Below are 16584 nucleotides of genomic sequence, written 5' to 3'. Positions count from 1 at the left end.
GAGAACATGACCTATAAGGGAAGATTGAAGGAATTGGGTTTGTTTAGTTTAGAAAAGAGGAGATTGACGGGAGACATGATAGCAGTTTACAGATATCTAAACGGGTGTCATAAGGAGGAGGGAGAAAACTTGTTTATCTTGGCCTCTGGGGATAGAACAAGAAGCAATGGGCTTAAACTGCAGCAAGGAAGTTTTAGGTTGGACATTAGGAAAAAGTTCCTAACTGTCAGGGTAGTCAAACACTGGAATAAATTGCTCAAGGCTGTTGTGGAATCTCCATCTCTGGAGTTATTTAAGAGTAGGTTAGATAAATGTCTATCAGGGATGGTCTAGACAGTATTTGGTCCTGCCATGAGGGCAGGGGACTGGACTCGATGACCTCTCGAGGTCTCTTCCAGTCCTAGTATTCTATGATTCTATGATCTTTTTGAAAGAAACTTAAAAAACAACAAATAGTCCGGGTGGGAAGCTGGCTGGTAAGTCTCCTGGCCAGAATCTGCCTCTGGCACCCCAGCTCTTCCCTTTCCCAAACCTCTGCCCCCCACTCATCATACCCTCTGCCCGCTTCCTGCACCCATACATCCTCCCAGATATAGAACCCCAATCCCCTGCCCCAGATCACAATGCCCTCCTACTCTAGGTCACAACCCAAACTCCTGCACCCCAGACCTCTCCCCTGGGAGGCAAGCTCCTAATACTTTTTAAAAGTAGAGGCATAGCAATTGGGATTGGGCGTGAGCCAGGAATCAGCTAATCCCCTGCCTCCCCTGTCCCCCACAGAGATAGTACTGAGGGGAACCGGCTTTTAACCCAGCTCCTCCCAGCACCGGCTCCTGCTTCCCCCACCCCCACTTGCTGCCTCTGACAGAAGCAGCAAGCGGGTGAGGAGGAAGTGACTAGTTGAGGCATTAGTCCACTATGCAATAAGCTTTTGCTTATCAGATAATCGTCTAGTTGCTTACATCCCTATTATAGACGGTGATCAAGACTCCTTCCTAAGATAAACTGATTGAATTCCTTGAATCTGTCACTATAAATCATCTTTCTAATCCTTTAATCATTTTCATGCCTCTTTGGTTTATCAAAATCCACCTAGGACCATATTAGCCTTTTTGACCACAGGTTGACTGGGAGCTGATGTTTGATTAATTATCTGCCACAACCCCTAAATTTTTTTCAGAATCACTGCTATTCTGGACAGAGTATTCCATCCTCTAAGTATGGCCTATTTTCTTTGGTCCTATATGTATACATTTACATTTGGTTGTTAAATTTGAATACATTAAAATGCATATTGTTTGCTTACCAAGTAAACTACATTTCTTTATCCCAGTGATCTCACCTCTTAGTGATTTACCACTCCTCCAGTTTTTGTGTTATCTGCAAACTATCAGAGACGATTTTGGATTTTTTTCTTTTTGCAGGTCACTGATAAAAATGTTAGCTACAATAGGATCAGGAATCAATCCCTGAGCCACTCCACAAGAAACACACCTGCTTGATGATGATTCCCTGCTTACAATTGTATTCTGAGATCATTACATAATTTTTTTTCTGGTTTCAAATCTATTAACATCCCTTGCACTTTTGGTTCTTTGCACGCATGTGTCCTGTTTGCACTGCACAGTGGAAGACAGCACTGATTTGAGAAAGTGGAGAAAAGAGGTGCAGTTTTGTTATTTAATTAGAGGTCAAGTCTTGACATAAACACAGAGGATTAACATTTAATTACATATGTTAATTTGTTTAAAGCTCTAGTTGATAGCATTAGCAGCTGTACTTATATTCTGCATCAGCTTCAAAATATTGCATTTATGTTGTGTTTAAAATTGTTTATAAAAGCTGTGACAGACAGGGTATGTCTACACTACCACCCTAGTTCGAACTAGGGTGGTTAATGTAGGCAACCGGAGTTGCAATTGAAGCCCGCGATTTGAATTTCCCGGGCTTCATTTGCATATTGCCGGGCGCCGCCATTTTTAAATGTCTGCTAGTTCGGACTCTGTGCCCAAGGCTACACGCAGCACGAACTAGGTAGTTCAGATTAGGCTTCCTATTCCCAACTACCGGTACACCTCATTCCACGAGGAGTAACGGTAATTCGGAATAGGAAGCCTAATCCGAACTACCTAGTTCATGCCGTGTGTAGCCGCAGGCACGGAGTCTGAACTAGCAGACATTTAAAAATGGCAGCACCCGGCAATATGCAAAGGAAGCCCGTGAAATTCAAATCCTGGGCTTCATTTGCAACTCCGGTTGCTTACATTAACCACCCTAGTTCGAACTAGGGTGGTAGTGTAGACATACCCACACAGACTAGTTGGCGACCATAGTCAGATCCCATTGGGGTCCATGAGGTGGGTGGGCATGAGCCTACCCACATTTAAAGGACCCTCTCCTAACCTATAGGGAGTATCCACGGAGCTCTAAACACCAACTAACTCCAGGGGGACAAAGAAAGAAAAAACAGGGATGGGTGTGAAGGTCAAAGGGCTAACACAAGGTAACTGGATGGGAAAGCGTCTCATTGCCCCTCAAAGGCATTAAGAGAGCCAGCGGATGCCGTCCAGTGGAACTCTGCCCAGGTACATGAACGGACGCAGGAACAGAAGTACGGCAGGTCTCTCCCTCAGCCAACCTCTACTCCATGGTCTTATAAATGGATGCTTTGGTCATAGCCTGGAGGAGATTGACAAAGAGGTTCTGCAACTTGTGGGGCCACATATGGAGTGTGCAACAATTAATATAGAAGGTAGATATGCTGGCCTCTGGGTAAACAGTTTTCCGTTCTTTGAGTAACCAGGGCAAGGGCTGCTACAGCAGGATAAGGAAGATCCTGGGGCCTATTAAGAGCTTGCCAGAAGCAGCAGCCCATTAAGAACCTGCTGGGGCTAATTTGAGAGGCTTCCATTCAGGGAGTAGGGTTGCCAGGTGTCCGGTTTTCGCCTGGACAGTCTGGTATTTGTGGCTCTGTCTGGTAAAAAAAACCCAGAAAATAATAAATATGTAAAATGCGAGGAGCGTGTGGGATAGGGTTGCCAGGTGTCCGGTATTGAATTGGACAGTTTGTTATTTTCGCCTTCTGTCTGGTAAAAAAATTCAGAAAATACCGGACACCTAAAATGTCTGGTACTTTCTGATTTTTTCCTGTCCAGGAGGTGAAAATCTTGGGCTGTCCAGCTCATTACGGAGGAAGCCTGGCAACCCTAGTGCTTACTGGGTTCTGCAGGGGAGCTGTGCAGCCTGGCGCAGGGAAGCAAGATGGCGTGTGGCTGTTGGCAGCCTGTTAGGGACAAAAAGCCTCATCATGCATTTCTTAAAGGGGCCACACTGTGGGTTTTTTTGGTTTTGTTTGGGTTTTGTTTGTTTGTTTGTTTTTTTGCTTAATACTCTCGGGGTACTTATTTTTTTTTGTTCAGTATTTTTTCTGAAACCACCTGGCAACCCTAGAGGGGATTTAAAGGCAGAGTGATCCCCCCCCCTTTCTTTTGCTCAACAACTTTGGCCCTATCCCCCATTTTATTTTTGCTCAACCCATTTTTTCCCCCGCAATGTTTGGGATTTTTTGTGAAAGTATCTGGCAACCCTCTCAGGGAGGGCCAAGGACTGGGACTGAAACTGAAGAACTGTGTTGTGGAAAAGTGAAAGAACATGGTCAGGTACTGGGAAGAGTTGGTTGGGGAAGTGGCTCAGGGAAAACCTGCTGCCATTAGGGGTCCCTGGGCTGGAACCTAAAGCAGAGGGTGGGCCTGGGTTCCCACCAACCCTCCTTGTACCACTACAGAGGCCACCCTTGAAGGGGGAGTTTGGGACTACAGAGGATTCACCCAAAACTTGTTTGACCTATGATGCAGATGGCTCAGCAGGCTGTGACCTCGCCTGCAGTAAACGGTGAGTGGCCATAGAGAGCCAATAAGGCAAATATTTGTATAGAAATGAAGAACCCCGAGGCAAGGCAGGAGCCCTGCCACAAATCTCGTCTGCAGAATCTGTGCTAATAGTAGTGAAGCAAGTGGCAAGAAGTCACAAAACAGTGAGCTCTAGCAAATCATGACATTTTCTGTTGCACAAATGCTGTACAGAATAATGTTATTTTGTGTTAACTGATACATATACTGTTGTAAAGAAATTCTCCATAATCTGAGTAGTACTTAAAAGTATACTGCAGTGTTTACCTATAAATGGTCATTGTAACTTCTGATAAACTTTATAATCCTTGAAAAGAGAAGTCTCTTCTAAAACAAAGAGTTATATTCATTTTGTAAGATGTTCAAAGGTTATTCAAATTTAACAACTGATACTGAATGATTTAAATGGTACTTTCCAGCCAAACACTGCCAGAAGCTTATTACTCCGCCTGAAATCTTTACACACTTTTCAAAATTGTTATCACACAACAATAAAAGGTGACCTTGAAGTGAAACAACTAAGCATTTTTCACTGTCAGGGGAGGAAGGCAGTTGGCTGGGTAAGCAAAATTGCTTAAATAAGATAATGTAACTGCTCTCATAGACTCAGACATTTATTGCTATCATTTATGTATTTCCTCAGTTAGTACTCAAATTAAGAAGCTTGTAATTGTTATAGATTAGGTATACAAATTTACCCACTCCCACACATTTGCTACTGTCTTCTGTATTTTTAATTGGTGTATTGGTTTTCAATAGGTAAGGTCAAAATGACTCTCAGTTAAATCATTATCGACTTATAATTCCACTGAAGTCAATAGTCTCATAATTGTTCCCATTTAAATTAATACTATCATTGACTTTACAGAAGGTATTATCAGACTCATGTATTATAATCTATATTTACACAAGTGAAAGAAACAAAGCGGAATTAGGCTCACAGTACATGAGTTAAATGTCACATTACTTTAAAAAATTACATACGTTGAAACAAGTTTGGAATGATAATGAAAAACATTTTCACTGAATAGTGCTTTGGTTTTAGGAAATGAAATACATCATTGTAATGCAAACTTCTGGTCAATGAATACATTTAAAACCGAGGCCTGTTCTACACAACACATCAACCTAACTTCATAAGTGTCTACACTATAATGTTGCTTCTGCTTATGTACGTCACCCACTACACCAACCTACTAACGTGGGGGGGGGCATTAATTTTTGCAGGGGGTCCACATTACAAATTCTGATAGATGGCTGTAAGCCAGCTCCATACCCGGAAGGTGTGGGGCCTCAGGCAGAAGAGGCAGGCATCAGGTAGAAAGATGAGGTTTACTCTAGGCCCACATGCCCCTAGAGAGGGGAGGAAACTACCAGACGCTTTGAACAGCGATTGACTTTGTGCAATCCCCCGGACCCAGGTCTCGATTACTCTGGGGGTGGGGAAGCAGTAGGGTGGGCTGCAGACAGTATCAAATGGCTTGGGTGGACCAGATTTGGCCCAAGAGCCATATCTTGCCCATCTCTGTACTGCACCTCCACAAGAAGTGTAGTGCAAACATTGATATAGTTAGGACAATGCAGTGTCCCCGCCCCCCCTCCCCTCCAGGGTTGACAGCGCAAGCTGTCATTCCCACATGGGGCTAACTGTTGGAGTCCGCCTGCACCACTGGACAGAAACTCTCAGTATGATAAAAGTACCAGAATATATTAATAAATGATACACAGCACTCTCCATTAAAAACCAAAATGTATTTCTTTGGTAATGATTTGAATATGGGAAATAATAAAAATAATATACACTTCCATTTAAAAATGAGGAATCCTGTGTCACCGTAAGGACTAACAGATTCATTAAAGGATCAAACTTGTGAGAAAAACCCACTTTGGAATAAATTGGAATGGAAGTTACAGAAGTAGGGGAATATATAAAGAAGTAGCTTATGTTAATGAAGCTAATCAAGTCAGGGTGGAAGTAGGTCACCAAATACTGTGTGCAATATATTATAGCAATAACCCATGCCAGTGTGTATATGCGCGCTATCGGGTACTGCATGGGTGCCTATTAGACTGTGCATTTTGAGGTAATGCCTATTAATGCCAAGCCTGGAGTGCCTTATTGCTAGAAATTGCCCGTGGGCAAGGGGAAGGGGCTCTGATCCATGCTCCTGGATCTAGGGCAATGTCCTTCCTATGCACTGATGAGGCACAGGTCTTACAGAAAGAATGTGATCATGCAATTAAAGAATATCCTAATGCACAAGTGGCAAGAGGGCCAAATTAAGGTTGCATAGGCAATAGTAAATATGATATTTCCTAAATTTTGAGTTCTTGACTGTGCAAGCTAAATAAAATTATCTCAATGTAGTAGGATGTTTATGTATTTTTTTTAGGAAAACATAAAAAACAAATGTATTATGTCCAATTATAACAGCCTCCCCTGCCCACCCCCCTCCATTCTGAATCCTCAGCAAGGTCTGAACCTTAGCCTTTGGCACCACAGCAAAATGCTGCTGTTGGAGGTACAGGACTACCCACACAAATGTACAGCACAGATAGGCTGCTATTCCAGAGGGAACATGGGCCACTGGGACCATGTGCTCAGTCTGGAGGATGGTCAAGAAAAGTCTGGCACGAGTATCTTTGCCCCCAGGAGTCAAGGAAACTCCTATCCCACGTGGCAGTTTCAGAAGGGTAGATGGGATGCTGAGGTCCTATGCTAGTGTAAGGGGACTGTTAGCCCCTTACTAAAACTCTGTGGGAGTTTTTGGTTCGCCAGCTCCCATTATCAAAAGAGGAAGGGTCCATGAGACTGACAGACACCAGAGACAATGGAAAGCAGCCAACACTCCAGCTTGGCCTGATTGACAGGTTGGACAGGCCAGTGAGGAAAGTAAGAGGCCAGGTCCCGTCCTCCCTGTGAGCTGGGATTTTTCTGGGTCTCTGGGAGAAGAGAGAGCCCAAGGAGTGCAAGCTGTGTGGAGAGGCAGTCCTGCAGCAACAGAGCAAGGCACACACAGCCCAAGGAGTGCAAGCTGTGTGGAGAGGCAGTCCTGCAGCAACAGAGCCAGGCACACACAGCCCAAGGAGCATAGTCCCTGTGTTGAGGAGCAGACTGGCAGTGATCAGAGAGCCAAAGGGGACAGAGAAACAACGCAAGGAGCTGGAGACTGGCAAAGCAGCACAGCCTGCAGCTGGGTGTGGTGAGCAGCTGGGACCAGCAAAGTGGGGGGAGAGGCTCTGGGCAGAGACACACCACCAGCCAAGAGGCCCTGCAGGCCAGACTGGGAGAGGGGTCCTGCCACCTAGAGCCTGAGGCCATGTGGTCACTGCCAGAGCAAGCGTGTCCAGCCTGCAGCCCCCCTGCAGCACAGCCAGGAACTATAAGGGACCTATAAGGAACACTGTGAACTGTCCTTACACTCTGCAGACTGCTGTTCTGATGTCCCCATGCTACAGAGCAGGGCTGTGTGTTCTCATTTAACCATTCTCATTTTTTTCTTATTCTTTTCTCTTTAACCAGTTGAAGTTTAATAGATTGTATTTGCTTTGAACTTTATGAAATGATCACTGGGCCAAGAAAGCATGCAGTGTGAAGAGAGCACTCCAGAGTGGGGAGACCCTATTCCCTGCCCCAAGTGACTACAAGATTGGGGATTAAGCCCCAGGAAACCTGGGCCTTGTTGGGGTTTCGAGGACTCTGATACTCAGGAGAATGGAAGGGGAGCCCTCAGGATCAGGGAAGCCATCGGGTAAAGGAAGTGGGAGCGGGGACTCAGATCCTTTTGCTGGTCCATTTCACCGGGGTAGCGTAGAAGCCAGGAAAGTTTCCCACAATAGCGGGACCATTCCCCCACTGACACTAGGTTCAGGTTGCAAAAGTTTTCCTACAAACAACAGAAACTGAGTAGCAGATTGTTACCAGCTCCCACTAAAATATATTAATGTTGTTAAAAGTATACCAAAATATATAGGGTGCCCAAGTCAATGTTTTGAGAACCTTACATTTTATTTTAAATTTGTATTTTTATACATAAAAAATTGTATTTTAATTTACAAGCTGTTCAAGTGAATATTTAAGTATATACACACTATACTTTTTGATAATTTCTTCAAAGAATTAACAACAATTACAGCATGCTATGCACCAATCTCTTACCAAATTTCAATTTTGAAGCTGCTATGGTATTAGAGAAACTAACAAACAAGCAATCCTAAAAGCTGAAACAAAAGTTCATAGGGATTGGATTTTTAGTCCATTATATGCTTTTTGGCTAAAAAGATTGAACTTCTTGGCATTTGTTCCTTCTTCTCTTCAGTACACACCTCTTGTTGATCAGTTAGCCATTAGATTAAAATTAGCAAGTGTTTCTCTCTTACAATTCTCTTTTTGAACAACTTGTCATTAACCTTTCAGATTTCAGTTTGGTATTTTAGTTAAAATTACATATTCCCTGTTAATGTTATTTTTCAAAAACTGATTTCAGTGAAAGATATATTATTAAAATAAAAAAAGAATTTTACTGTATTACTATAATATAGGTCCCAGTCCTGGAAATATTTATGCATCTGTTCAACTTTACTCCTGTGAGTTGTCCCTATTGATTTCAAACTGGGAAGTTAAGCACGTATGTGTTCTCAGAGTGGGGTTATTTCAACTTGAAATGGAATGTCTAACTTTCAGCATATTAATAGGAACACTGAAGTCAACATGGCTTTTAGCTCTTGTACTTGAAGATATTCATGTGCTTATGTACCTTGCTGAACTAATATCATAGTTCTAAATTTTTTCAACACTTTGGAGGGCAGGATTAGAATTCAAAATAATCCTCACAAATTGAAGAATTGGTCAGAAATCAAGACACTGAAATTCCATAAAGGCAAATGCAAAGTATTAGGGAGGAAAAATCAAATGCACAACTAATAAATGGGCTATGTGGTGGAATTGCTGAAATTGATCCGGTGGTTATAGTTGATCATAAATTGAATCTAAGTCAATAAAGTGATGCATTTGCAGAAAATAATGCTATCTGGTATGCATTAACAGGAGGACCTTACTTAAGACATAGGAGGCAACTGTCCTATTCAACTTAACAATGGGGAGGTCTCAAGTGGACCAATCTGGTCACCAGTCTTTATGAAAGATGTGGACAAATTGCAGAGAGAGCTCAAAGGAGAGCAATAAAGTAATAAAATATTGGAAAACCTGACCTATGAGTAAATGTTGCACAAAATTGGCTATTTAGTCTTTAAAAAAAATATGGGGAGACCTAGTCAGTCTTCAAATACATTAAGGGCTGTTATAATGGGGATGGTGATCAATTGTTTTCCCATGTCAACTGAAAGATACAAAGGATATTTGGGTTGGATATTATGAAAAAAATGTCTAATTGTAAGAGTAATTAAACTCTGGTATAAGGTTCCAAAGGAGAATGTGGAATCTCCATCACCCCCTCCAGGTCTTGCCCCCACTCTACACCTTCTCCCCAACCTCTGCCCTTTCTCCACCAAAGCCCTCCCTCTTCCCCATCTCCTCCCCCAGATATCTCCCATTCCCCAGCCCTCCTACTCCATCCTCAGTTTGAATCATCTGATTTGTGGCAGTCCGAAAACACTAGGAAGGGATGGTAAGTGTGGAGCCTCTGTCCTGTAAGAGGCATAGGCGGTAGGGGAGGGATGGGAGGTTGGTGCCTGTGGGTGCACCATACCCACTAATTTTTCCCTGTGAGCGCTCCAGCCCCTAAGCTCCAACAGAGTCTATGCCTATGCTAAGAGCAACCTGATTTTATGGCATGAAGTCCTCTGCATCTTTTAAAATTCATATTTTCCCTTTTCCATATTGCATCAATGCTCATCCTGTGCTAAAGTGGCCAGTTTTGACCCTCTCCATGTGGCTTTTAGAAAATGAGTGCAATATGACACCTGTAGCAGCTCTTGCTTATACACAGTCCATTAAATTTCCCAACTGTTGATTTTTAAGCTAAATGTAGATCTTACTTTCTGCATGCTTTAATGTACAGAAGACAGCGGTAAAGCACTCAACTCTTTTTAATGGATTAGCTGTTTTACCTCTTTTTATATCTGCTTTGCACATTTTACAACAAAATTTAAGCACTTAAATACAGCAGTACTTTAAAGTTTACAATTCAAAGAATTTGTAACACCACTGCAGTTGGGAAACTTCTTTTCTCCAGTATAAATCCATGTTTTATCTTTAAGGAAAATTGATATTTTTATATAACGTTCTTCTAGTTAAAGAAATGCTTGTGCTTATAGCAGAGATAAAAGAACAACCCCAAAAGTCATTTGCTTTCATATGATATACTGTATTTATTTTATTAGATATTTTTCTCCATCTCTCCCTAACCCCTCCTCCCCCCGCAAAAAAACCCCCACCTTTCTCCTTGCAGAATATTTGTGTATTTGGTTTTCAGTCTTCCCTTTTATTGATCAGTTTTTTTTCTTTCCATCTCCTTTGTTACCTCTTATAACATCTCTCCTAAACAGAATGGCAATCCGATTACATTTGAGTTTGATGCTTAAGTGGGTTTAAAAATAGAAAAATGAATTCTCCCATGCTGACATTAAGGGTCATAAGCAAAAGAGTTAGTAGTTATCACTACTACTTATAGTTAGTATTAAAACTACCTAGTTCACTTAACAAAAGCTACAACTGCTTTTTAAAAATAGCCTCCCTTTATATTATGCATTAAGGCACAATCCTTCTTATACTTAGTAGCTGATCTTTTACTTACTATTGTGGACCCTAACCAACTATGATGTCACTAAGTTCAACCCTTGTGGATACACCTATAGTTCTGTTCCATTGAACTGACTTGCAGCTTGAATATCAGTTTAAATCAAAAGCACTTTCATTTACAGGGTTTGAAATTATTGCACTGTAACTGTGTGTTAGTTACAAGTCAATGGACTTTAAAACTATTTTGCAGCATAAACAATCTGATGTGCTGCTGGTTTCCTCAATTTTTGTTCAAACTTTATTCAGGCAAAATTCCAACTGGCTTCATATATACCTAAAAAAATTACAATTTACAGTTTTCCAGTTCAGTTAAGAAATCAATGTGACTGATCAGGGCAGCCAATTACTGGTGTCATCATGGTAATCACAGAAATGTAGGATTGGAAGCTCCCATCAGCTATGAATGGCGAACTGTAGCCACTAAGAGCTGTGAGCGACCATGCCTGTGGACACTAAGGTAAACAAACCATCTGGTGGCTCACCAGCAGCCAACCCAGATGAACTGCATCCAGACTGTAGGTTCCTCAACCTAAATTTCCCTTGCTGCAATTTAAGCCCACTACTTCTTATCCCACCCTTACTGAATAAGGAGAGCAATTTGCTGCCCTCCTCTGGATAAATTGTCAAGTAAGTAAAAGTTGTTACAATGTACCCCTTCAGTTTTCTTTGCTCCAACAAACTATTTTTTCAATCCTAAAACTCTCATTGACAGCAAAGGCTACTCACTCAGACTTTCCACTTAGTAAGATGTTACTGTATAGTGTAGCTGTACACTGCTAAATAAAAGTTTTGTGGCACCGCCACTGTGTGCTATCTTTATTCTTAACTTCCCCTCACAGACAGGTTGTGCCGCTTTGAAGTATTCCCTTCTTCTCATAGAGGCAGCAAGGCAGGGGGGAGCGACTAGTCGACTATCCTGTGAATTATCCTATAAGCATTTGCTTGTCGGGATGTAAAGGACTAGTTTGTAGTCCTTGTTGTAGGGATGTAAAGGACTAGTTTGTAGTCCTTGTTGTAGGGATGTAAAGGACTAGTTTGTAGTCCTTGTTGTGGGGATGTAAAGGACTAGTTTGACTATCTATCTGATAAGCATTTGCTTATCGGATAGTCAAACTAGTCCTTTACATCCTTACAACATACCAGTGTGACTACAGCTGCTACATTTGTCTGTACCCTACAAACTGCTGCCAATATAGATAAGGCCTAGATAAAGTGTACCCGCAGGGTTAATAAAAAAATCCTAATATGTAAATTAGATACACATATTAGTATATTTAGTTGCAAATCAAGAGGTTTTAATGGTGATGCCAACCAATGAGAATTAACCTGCCTTTAGGAAAATAAGTAACAATTAAAGATGCAACACAAGTTTTGTACTGGCTAATTTAAATCATGATTAAAATTGGTGAATTAAATCAATCCATCCTGTCTGAAATACATATGTATAACTGAGATGTCATGCACAAATGATTCAAGAGTCTTCATAAGTCTTTAAGTATATTTTTTTCTTTAAGACTGGAGCTAAAATAAAGTTTAATCCCACAATTGTTCAGCACCAAATGAGAAAAAGAAAAACCATCTAGCTATCAGGTCAATAAGCAGCATTTTAAGAGATAGCAAATGGAATTCAAAAAGGCATCAAAGGTGAAAGGAAGAGAAGGGTATTTTAAAAGGTAATAGCTAAAATTTCATTTAATTTATAGAATTCAGATTTTGTAAATAACCTTTTGTAAATAAATTTTAACAGAAAGATTAACAAAAAAAATCAATTTTAAAGCCTATTGAAGGACTTTGTGGGAAAAGATGGTCATTTCTTTCCAAAGACTCAGCTTCTCTAGTTTGCTCTGTGTTGCTTGGGATGGGAGGTCGAAGGAGGAAAAGTTAAAAAAAAAAAAAAAAAAAGAACAATGCGAATCAGCTTAAGAAACTTATGAATGCATTTCTTATTTTATCAGGTTTTTTCCATCTTCTGATCTTACTGGGCCTTTTGGTCTTAGTGTGAGCTGAATTTTGAGCATTCATGCCTATCACACAGAAAGTAGCACAGCATGACAATGATCCTTATAACACTACTGTGTTTTTTATGTGCACTAGGCATGGAATTTCATTGATGTCTTTCAGCAACTCACAAGAGTAAGGTGCACAAGATTGTTTCATCATTTTCTGCTTGCTTCTTCAGTTATGCAAACTAGTAATGTTCCTTAGCCTGCCTATATTTTCGTAATGGTCCCACCTTTAAAAACTATGAATCTATGTGGTCTAAAAATAAATACATAGGCTGTTACTACACTGGCACGATCTCATGCAAAAGTGGCCGCTCTTACGCAAAAACTTGCTGCCTGTCTATACTGGCCACGTGTTCTTGCACAAGTAAACTGATGTTCTAATGTAATGTAATCAGGGCTTCTTGCGCCAGAACTCTGACGCGCCCGCTCAGGAATAAGCCCTTTTGCGCAACTGTTCTTCTGCAAGAGGCCAGTGTAGACAGGCAACATGAATTTCTTGCGCAAGAAAGCCCTATGGTAAAAAGGCCATCAGAGCTTTCTTGCGAAAGAGAGCGTCTACACTGGCATGGATGCTCTTGCGCAAAAGCACATGCCAGTGTAGACACTCTCTTCTGGAAGAGTTTTTGCGTGAGAACGCGCCAGTGTAGACATAGCCATATGGGACTGGCAATATGTATACATTGTAACTTTTTGCCCATCCATGCCCTAGACTATAGGAAAATGAGGCCAGATTTTTAAGTGAATCTACAGAGGTTTAGATTCTACTCCTGGTTCAGCTACAGAATAAAACCCTGAACTGTGTTAAAAAAATTTAACTTCACAAATAAATAGTTTCTCCTTTTCCACTGTCTCCCCCCCCCCCACCCCCCCCCACCCCCGCCCATCCCAATTATTCAGGCTAAAGTTTCAAGACAAATAGTATTCATTTCTGGTACCTATTAAGGTAAGTATTGTCCTCAGCCATAGGAAGACAAAATATTATTGTTGGAAAGGGATTGTTTTTACAAGATGATTAACTCCTACTTCCTGTCTCCTTTGATTGAAGAGACTCATTCATATGTTCTAAGTTAGGTTATTAGTGAGCCTAAGCCACTGAATTCATCTTACTCAGAACACCAGACCCTGACTGTTCATAGGTTTCAGCTACTGTGATTGTATTCAGCTTACTTTGCATCCTTTATATTAGCTGCATAAGAAGTAGCAGATTAAAATTAGCCTTATCAATTTATACAGCTCTGAATGGGACTGGCACTAGTTATATAGAAAACCTACTTCTTGAGCCTCCTCTTGAGGGTTTTTTGCTCTCCCATACACTTCCTATACTTGATACTGATAGGTTCTGCCATCGCACCTGAAATCAACAGATAACCAAGCTTTTACTGTGCCAACTCTGAAGGTGTGGAAATTGCTCCCTCCTGAAATTGGCTTATTTAACCTCAGTCCACTTTTTAAAAACACACACAAACTTACTTTTTCAAAGATTTTTTTAATTACTACCATTGTTGTTTTGTTGTATAGCTTGTTTTTGTTTGTTTAACCACCCTACTTATAATTTTGATAAGGGTGGGGTATTTTTAAGGTAATGAGAAATTGTTTCTAGATGTGCTATAACACTTTTCTTGGTGCTGATGTGCTTTATAAATGGAAATGATCATTAACTTTAGGTACATACATGGTATCAGTTAACATAAAAGCCAAAGGTCATACTGTGCTTCAGTACCCCATCTATAAAACAGGGAAGACAACGCTTCCGTATCTCACAGGATGTTGTGAGCATAAATACCTTAAAACATTGTGATATGCTCAGCTTCTAAATCTAAGACTGCATTGGGAGGGCCAACTGCTTAGAATACTGAAATAACTAAAGTTTACCATGCTAGATGGGTTTGCCTGGCATGATATATTTTTAATTTGTCTTTTGCAACCACCGATAATATAAATATTATTAGAAGAAATTAATTCCTAATGTAATCCACTGAAAGCACCCTACTTCTAAGACTAGGGATGTTAAATATCAATTAATTGAATAGTTGTGAATTCTTATCTGTTATTCAACCATTCAGGAAGGGGTTGTTCTGCGAGGGGAGCCAGTTGAAAAAACAGCTTCCCTCACGGACCAACTGCCTGTTGCCCCATGCTGCTACCTCTGATACAAAGGCAACAGCGAGGGCTGGCAGCAGTCCCTGATCACGTGGGGGATCTGAGCTCCTGGACCCAGCGCGAACCAGAACTGAGCCCAACTGCCTGCCCATCCGGCTCCTAATATACTTTAAATGCAGAGTCGCTTCAGGAGTAGGTCTCGGACCCCACACAAACTGGGACTGACCCAGGCTGCTGGCCAGCCTGCTAAAAAATTTACTGACTGGGGGGGGGGAGGGAGGCAGATAAATATGTATACTCTGTAGTATTAACCTATAAGCTTTTGCTTATCAGTTAATTGGTTAACCAACTACACTACTGTATCCCTAAAACCTTAAAAAAAGTCTTATGTAGGAAATCAGAATAGATTATCATATTGGTCCTTTTATTAATCTTAATCTGACCTAATTTCACCCTTTGGAAATGACTAAGTAAAGACAAATAAGGAGGGCATTGGACAGCTATAACTATCTATCAATAATTTAGGGATATAAATATTAAAGATGGGACTATTTTGCTTTTGAAACAGAGCAAAAAAAAAGACTTCACCTGTTATCTAATAATGACATCTTTCTTGTCCAACAGTCTGATATTGCTGTTTATATGCAGTCAATGCACTACTGACGTCAGTAGGAATTACACACAATAATCCAGCAGGATTGTGTGCTTGTGTTCAAAATTTAACATTTTTGAAAACAGGAAATAGCTTATGCAAAACAAAAACACCTAACCTAACATGTATTTTATAGTGTGTAAAACTTAATATGTAGTAATTATATTACCTTAAAATGATTATTCCACGTCACATTAATAGACCTTCTACATCTTTACATGTTGCAACTAAGCATATGCAATGTGGCAGCTGCTTATGGTAGCCTTTTATAATTAAATCCCAGAGGATGCACATACATAAATCTTAAATAACTTGTTTACACCAATAGAATTTAATTATTTAATAGCACTATTTTCACTGAGAAGATTTTGTCTGTTGGGATGGTTCATCTTCATATGATTAAATAAACAGATTGTGTTTTCTTTCATTGCTGAAGACCAGCGATCTTGGCTTCATTCATAAGTAAACAATTTGTACACAATTAGAACAATCAAAACTATTTTCCCTATGCTGCAATTTCTACCAACTTCACACTTTTTCCTTCAAACCAGTGACCATGTAGATCATACATTCTGGTGGGAAAACAAGACTAAATCTGTATTACAATGTATAGACTCCTACCATCCGACAACAGTACAGTACTACAACATTTAGAGTCAATGGGAGTTTCCACTGCATAAAGGGCTGCAGCTGCAGGCAATTTTGTATGTATCAGTTACACTAACCTTTTCACTGTTCTGGCATCCCTCTTAATGCAAGCACAGAAGTGAGTATGGACAATTTCCAGACTTCCTTAGATCAGTGGTTCTCAACTAGTGGTATGAGTATCACTCGAGAGAATTCTGGGGGATACATCAACACAACTGATATTTGAAGAAAACTGAATTTTGTTTTAAGTTTTACAGTGCTTTATTATTTTTGTACTTTTTACACCCAAAAATGTCATCACCTGCCCAGCTACGATTAAGTTGTTTAAAAAAATGTGTTGCAATGGTAGAAAACAAATTGTGTGTCTGAAAACTGTAAGTACTAGAGGTACTTATTTTTTTTAAAAGAAGGGGGTACTTCTTTTTTTTTTAAAAAAGGGGTACTTTATAAAAAAAGGTTGAGAAACACTGACAGATAAATGTACGGTATATGGCACAATGGTTCTAAGCA

The 16584-nt window shown here is 40.5% G+C and overlaps 1 protein-coding gene across 1 annotated transcript in view; it reads right to left on the bottom strand.

Moving 5' to 3' along the window:
* FAM83B (family with sequence similarity 83 member B) overlaps window positions 1–16584 on the bottom strand; it is a 55589-nt gene that overhangs the window by 12817 nt on the left and 26188 nt on the right. The gene's annotated exons all lie outside the window — the stretch shown is intronic.

This window comes from Pelodiscus sinensis, chromosome 3 (genome assembly GCF_049634645.1).
Source record: "Pelodiscus sinensis isolate JC-2024 chromosome 3, ASM4963464v1, whole genome shotgun sequence".
In the NCBI taxonomy this organism is placed as follows: domain Eukaryota; kingdom Metazoa; phylum Chordata; order Testudines; family Trionychidae; genus Pelodiscus; species Pelodiscus sinensis.
This window is presented reverse-complemented; position numbering and strand designations above follow the sequence as displayed.